The sequence below is a fragment of the Brassica oleracea genome, chromosome C7 (assembly GCF_000695525.1).
Source record: "Brassica oleracea var. oleracea cultivar TO1000 chromosome C7, BOL, whole genome shotgun sequence".
Classification (NCBI taxonomy): domain Eukaryota; kingdom Viridiplantae; phylum Streptophyta; class Magnoliopsida; order Brassicales; family Brassicaceae; genus Brassica; species Brassica oleracea.
This window is the reverse complement of record NC_027754.1, coordinates 25,824,100-25,830,621: the sequence shown is the minus strand read 5'-3', so window position 1 is coordinate 25,830,621 and position 6,522 is coordinate 25,824,100.

The following is a 6,522-nucleotide window of genomic DNA, read 5'->3' as shown; positions in this document are numbered from 1 at the left end:
GTTTTTGTGAAGAAAACGGTGTAACTAGATATCTCACCGCACCGTATACACCGCAACAAAACGGTGTGGTCGAGAGACGAAATAGAACACTAATGGAGATGACAAGGAGCTTGATGAAAGCAATGAAGATTCCTAATCAGCTATGGGGAGAAGCAGTATGTCATTCAACGTATCTCATCAACCACATTGCTACAAAGGCTTTGGAAAACAAAACTCCATACGAAGGCTTATATGTTAAGAAACCGAACATTGAGCATCTAAGGGTCTTTGGGTGTGTAGCTTTCGCAAAAATCAATGCTCCACATCTCCGAAAGCTCGATGATCGATCAAGGATGGTGATCAATCTCGGGACAGAGCCTGGTTCAAAAGCTTATAGGCTCTATGATCCTGTCACGAAGAATATTATTGTTAGTAGAGACGTAATCTTCGATGAGAAGAAGAGTTGGGATTGGTCTACAACAACAATGACTACAAACGATGAACCGGGAGCTTTCAAACTTCCTCATATAGATGTTACAGAAGAAGGAGATGGTGATGAGCATCAAGATCACCAACACCATGAAGAGCAAAACAATAATGAAGAAGAAAAAGTTGTAGATGCAGGTGAACAAGAGCAAGTAGCAGAGAATAACGATGCAAACCAAGACCAGCATGTAACATAAAGATATGGTCGTAACATCAGAAAACCAAAGCGGTTCGATGATTACATCCTACTCGCTGAAGTTGAAGGTGGCAGGCTCTTGCTCACCATCGATGGTGACCAGAAAGTTACATCGAATCTGCAGTGATACAAGCTTGGATCGATGCAATGAAGGCAGAGATCGAATCTATCATCAAAAACAAGACCTGAAAGCTCGTCAAGAAGCCGGCAGGTGTGAAACCGATAGGTTTGAAGTGGATCTATAAGATCAAGAGGAATGCAGATGAAACGGTGATCAAATACAAAGCAAGGCTAGTTGCAAAAGGTTACATGCAACAACAAGGCATAAACTTCGACGAAGTGTTTGCACCAGTTGCTCCGAGAGCTTGGAACATTAAACTCGACCGTGTTCTCAAGGAGATGGAGTTCACGAAATGCACCAAGGAACATGCGGTATATCAAAAGAAAGAAAAGAGGGAGCTTCTGATCATAGTTATATACGTTGATGACTTGTTTGTAACAGAGACTTCGCTCAACGTTATCAAGCAATTAAAAGATGATATGTCAAGAAGATTTGAGATGTCAGAGCTCGGGAAGCTTACATACTATCTTGGTATAGAAGTAACGCAAGGAGCTGATGGCATTCGAATCAAGCAAGGAGGATACGCACAATGTATACTTGTCAAGACGAAGATGGAGTCATGTAATTATACTCACGTTTCGATGCACACAGTTTGAAAATATCAAAGGCAGAGGAGATCCTGAGATTGATGCAACGTTGTATCGAAGCACCATAGAATGCTTAAGATATCTTCTTCATAAGTGGAGTTCGACTTTATCGAAGTGAAGCACGTACCTAGAGTGGAACAGAAGGCATACATACTCACTAAGCCATTGGCAAGGATCAAGTTCGAAGCAATACACAAGTTCATCGGAGTTAAGAAGATCAACATACCTAAGATTCAAGTTGGAATTAAGGGGGAGAATGTTGGATAATTCCAATTAACTTGAGGAGCAAGTTAACTCATTAAAGTGAAGTTTGATGGGTTAAGGAAAAAGGAAAACATATCGAGCTTAGGAATGCTTCCATATTATTATTAGGAAAAGATGTAGCTTCGTCCTATATAAAGAGTTCTTATGAAGAGATGTTCCATCAAGAGAAACACATTGAAATGTTTAATTTTGAGAGAGTTTCTAAATCTAATAAGAAGAGAAGACCAATTGTTGGGCTTGTTAAAGCCATGTCCAACTCTATATTATCCTATTAGTATGATATTGTCCACTTTGGGACTAATTGGCAAGCCCGCATGGATTTACTTTTGGCTTCCTTCCCAAAAAGCCTCGTACTATTAGAGTTGGACATCTCTTTATACATTAGACACTCTTTGTCTAATTCTCCAATGTTGGACTTAGTTTGTTATCTCACATTCTCCCCCTCAAACTAAGGATCATATTCATCTTGTGTTCTACAACTGACTTCCAGAATCTTTTGACTTGATCTCTGCCACACACCTCTCATTCCTAACTCATAGGATACCATTCATCTCTCGAAGGGTATATTGGTCTTTTGCAGATTTCTCGTCAGCCGCTCTGATACCTATTGTTGGGCTTGTTAAAACCCATGTTCAACTCTATATTATCCGATTAGTACGATATTATCCATTTTGGGCCTAATTGGCAGATAATGTCCACTTTGGGCCTAATTGGCAAGCCCGCATGGAATTACTTTTGGTTTTCTTCCCAAAAGACCTCGTACTATTAGAGTTAGACATCTCTTTATATATTAGACACTCTTTGTCTAATTGTCAAATGTGAGACTTAGTTTGTTATCTCACAGTGTTGAACAAAAAGAAAGCAACAAGATATATTCGACGCTCCTCTGTAGTCTGGTTCAAGCTTCTCCAAACCAGACATTAAGCTCCTTCGTTTCTTCTCTCTATCACTCTCACGTCTCCATCTCTATTTCTTCTCTCTCTCTCAGACTTTCTCGTCTCCATCCCTGTCTCTTCTCTCTTTCTCAGACTCTCTCGTCTCCATCTCTGTCTCTTCTCTCTTTATCAGACTCTCTCAGTCAGACTCTGTTTCTTCTCTCTCTCTCTCTCTCTCTCTCTCCAAGACTCCATCCTCTCCATCTTCGTTTCTTGTATCTGTGTCGAACACAAAGAGGAAAGTAAAATCCCCAAATCAATTTTGTTTTAAGAAGTCGGGTCTTCGGTCCGGTTGCAAAACACAGTTAACGTAACTCGAGTTACAATTTCCTTTAAGAGCTTAAACATTGATTTCAAATTTTCGATTTCAGAGGTTTAATTGAGCAGAGTTAAAATGATTGGGGGTTAATATGAAGAGATTTATATGTACAGGGGGTTTAGTAAAGAGCTTAGTAGTTTGGGTGGGAATGCATAGGGTTAAACTTCTACAGAAGAGAATAGGCAGTCAACCCTAAATTTTAACTAGGACTCTAAATTAATAGATTAGATTCTAAAATAAGAAGATAATTAACTATAATAAATAAACTTTCATAAATATACAATACATCTAAACTATTAAATATGAGTACAAATTTGAAATAGCCTATGCCACTGACATAAACCGTGTTTAACACTTAAACCAAGCCACCTAATTTAATTTAGATTGTTAACCAAACATTACGTCTATACCACCGGCTTTGAAAAATTTAACAAACTACATCAACTGCCAATTTAAATAAATTTACCAAACAATCATTAAGCAACACAACTCACATTCATCACAAATCGATTTGACTCACTCCACTCGTGTTAAACAATCCTCGAATGTGCCAAAATCTTGCATGTGGGTTTGATGAATTACATTTATGTGGAATATGAATCCTGTTTTCTGAAGAAAAAAAATATCAGAATAAAATTAACCAAAGTGATCTCACAAATATAATTTTTAGAATCTTAATAAAATGTTGCTAAAATACTAAATTTTGAATGTTTATACTAAACAAATTTTCTTATACCTACAATCAAAGACATTCGAAATTCAATTCCTATTAACCAAAGATAATATCATACTTACTACAATCTTCGTATTCCTTTAGTATATTTCATATTCTTTAACTAATATTCGATTACATAACCATATATGATTATCGCATGCTATTTTTAGTAACAAATCTAAGCATATTATCTTAACTAACCATATATTATTCAAAATACAAATAATGATAAATTTACTTTTCAAAAGCGTGTATAATCGGTATAGAAAGTGTAACAAAAGTTTTATATTCTTAATTAATCTTTGATATTATAACTCTTGATCATGAATATTTTCCCATTAGCCACGAATATATTTACCAAGATATTAACTAACCAAATATATTTATCTAAATAACTAATAGGAATACTTATTAAATTCGTATATTACAATATATAGTTTTATTTTCAAACCTATTAATAGTATAATCTATTAAAAATAAGAAAACCAGTTAAGTTAAAAGTATATATTTGAAATACAAAGAATTTAATTTTTTCCTTCAAAATCTAAATATCCGAACCCGGTCCGAAATAATCGAACCCGAACTTAAAATACCCTAACCTGACCCGAAATATAAAAATATCTAAACGGATTCTATACCTCTATACTGAACTTCCCGAAATCCGAAATATCCGATCGTAACCCGAACGGGTATCCGAACGCCCACCCTATTTTAAAGAGGAGTTATATTATATCAAAGCATCTCCATTTGGGGCTTTTTATCGGCTAGCCAAAGAAAATGGATTCATCTGGTCGGGTACACTAGTCCTTTTTTTTCTTTCAAAACAGCTGGTTAATTACTGAAAGAAAATATGAGATTTGGTTTCTTTTTTGTGGGCAACCGAAACGATTTTCCTTGGAGGAGTTCGGATATTTAACTGGACTGTCATGTGCATTATTCCACTGATGTTGTAGAAAATAGTGAAGAGGTTACAAGTAGATGGACTAGGATGTTGAAGTCAAAATGTTGTCCATGTTTACAAAATTTAGAAGGAATGGCTTTGACTTGTAGTGAATGGAGTAAAGACGATCGGATAACACTAGCATATTTGTTGATATTGGCTAGAATATTGATGGCTAAGAAATATAAAGCTTGTTAGAAATATTGATAAATTTGAGAGTTATCTATGGGGTAGGGCTGGTTCTTCTTGCTTCAGTTCATGAGATAATAAGTGATTTAGGTAATCCATCATATCTTATCAACAGTTAAATTTAAGTTCTCCAAATATGGGGATATGAGGATGTTGCGTAAATAGCTAAAAGGTTAAAGCTCACGCGGTAGGTTGAAGTGGAAGGGATCTAAAGCAAGAATTGACTTATTGGTCTTGAAGAAATTATCGATAAGGTTTAAATTTGGTCTATGCATATATACTGTCACTAAATGTTATTATTTTGAGATGTTTCTATTATGCTTTTAATAAAATGTCTCTATTTTATAGGTTGCTGTCCATAATTTTATTGGTAACGAGAACCTGTCAAGTCTTATAGAACTTAAATGGAAGGATGAGATAGAAGATACGTAGGTGATAAACCTGATTTGTCCTCCACAAAATTTAACAAAAAAGAAACATTCAGGTTGGGTTGAAAAAAGGAGATTCATGTTGGGTGAAGAGGAGGAAGATTTAAAAGTTCAAGAGAAAGAGGAATTGACTGAAACCGAGAAGTTAGTAAGTCAACGTATTTTACTCCTGCATTGAGAAGCTTCATAAAGCAATCTTTGATGTTTTTCATGGATTAAGCACAAGTGTTAAGGGAATGAACATCAAGAAAAGTGGACTTGAGAATCAAATGAAGATAATGCAACTAAGTGAAGCTAATGACAAGAAAAACCAGTCACGATCAGCTGCAACTATAATTAGCAAATCTAGCAAGGTTGGTAAAAAGAAGAATAAATTGTGGTACTCTGAGTCTGTCATTATGTTCTGTTAATTTTTGTCTATGATTGTGTGTTTATTGTTTTATATACCTGTTAGATTGAAATAGACTTTATTTGTTCAGAAAAAAACGTACTAGACTTTATATTTTGTTAAAAATTAGATTGACCCTGAGATGTTTATCAATAGTAAATTAGTAACTAGTTGGATGTGTAATCTAAGGTATTGTGATGTATTTGTATTAGTTATGGTAACTATGTATAACGTTTTCTCTCGTTATTATTTTGCAGATATCAAGTAAGATTTGCAGGATGAACTAGAAGAGTTGTTTCCTCGAGTTTCATTGAATGTGAATACTGTACATTGCTCACCACTCCATAAAGGAAACTAAAATTTGATCAATATGTATCGATCGACGACTCTGTCAGTGGAAAGTAAGGCTGATTATATTCAGTGTATCACCCACTCCATCAATAGAGTATATAATTAGTATGCATTTCAGATTAAGTTATTCCACTAAATCTTTTGAAAGGAACTATAATTTTATACAGTTTAAAATATTAAAACTGTATAATATATGAAGTTTAGAATTTTCGATAGGCATGAGCATTCGGACTCCCAATCGGGTTTCGGTTTTATCCATTCAGGTTTTGGTTTTTCGGGTTTATCAAAATCAACCACATTCGGGTTATATAAAAGTTTGGTTCGGGACCGGTTCGGGTTCTATCGGGTTCGGATCGGGGTTAGTAAATCTTCAAAAACCGGTATAACCCATTGTACTTTCGGGTTCGGGTCCCAATCGGTTCTTCGGTTTAAAAATACCTGATTTGTACATATTTTGTAATTAAAACATCAATGAAATCGGTTCTTCGGATTTAAAATACATGATTTGTACATATTTTAATAGCCAAAACATAACTAAAATCGATTCAAAAATAAGAAAAAACATCAAACGTGATCATTCAAAATCAAGCGAAAGATAAACATAGTTAGTGATAGAAAAAAAAT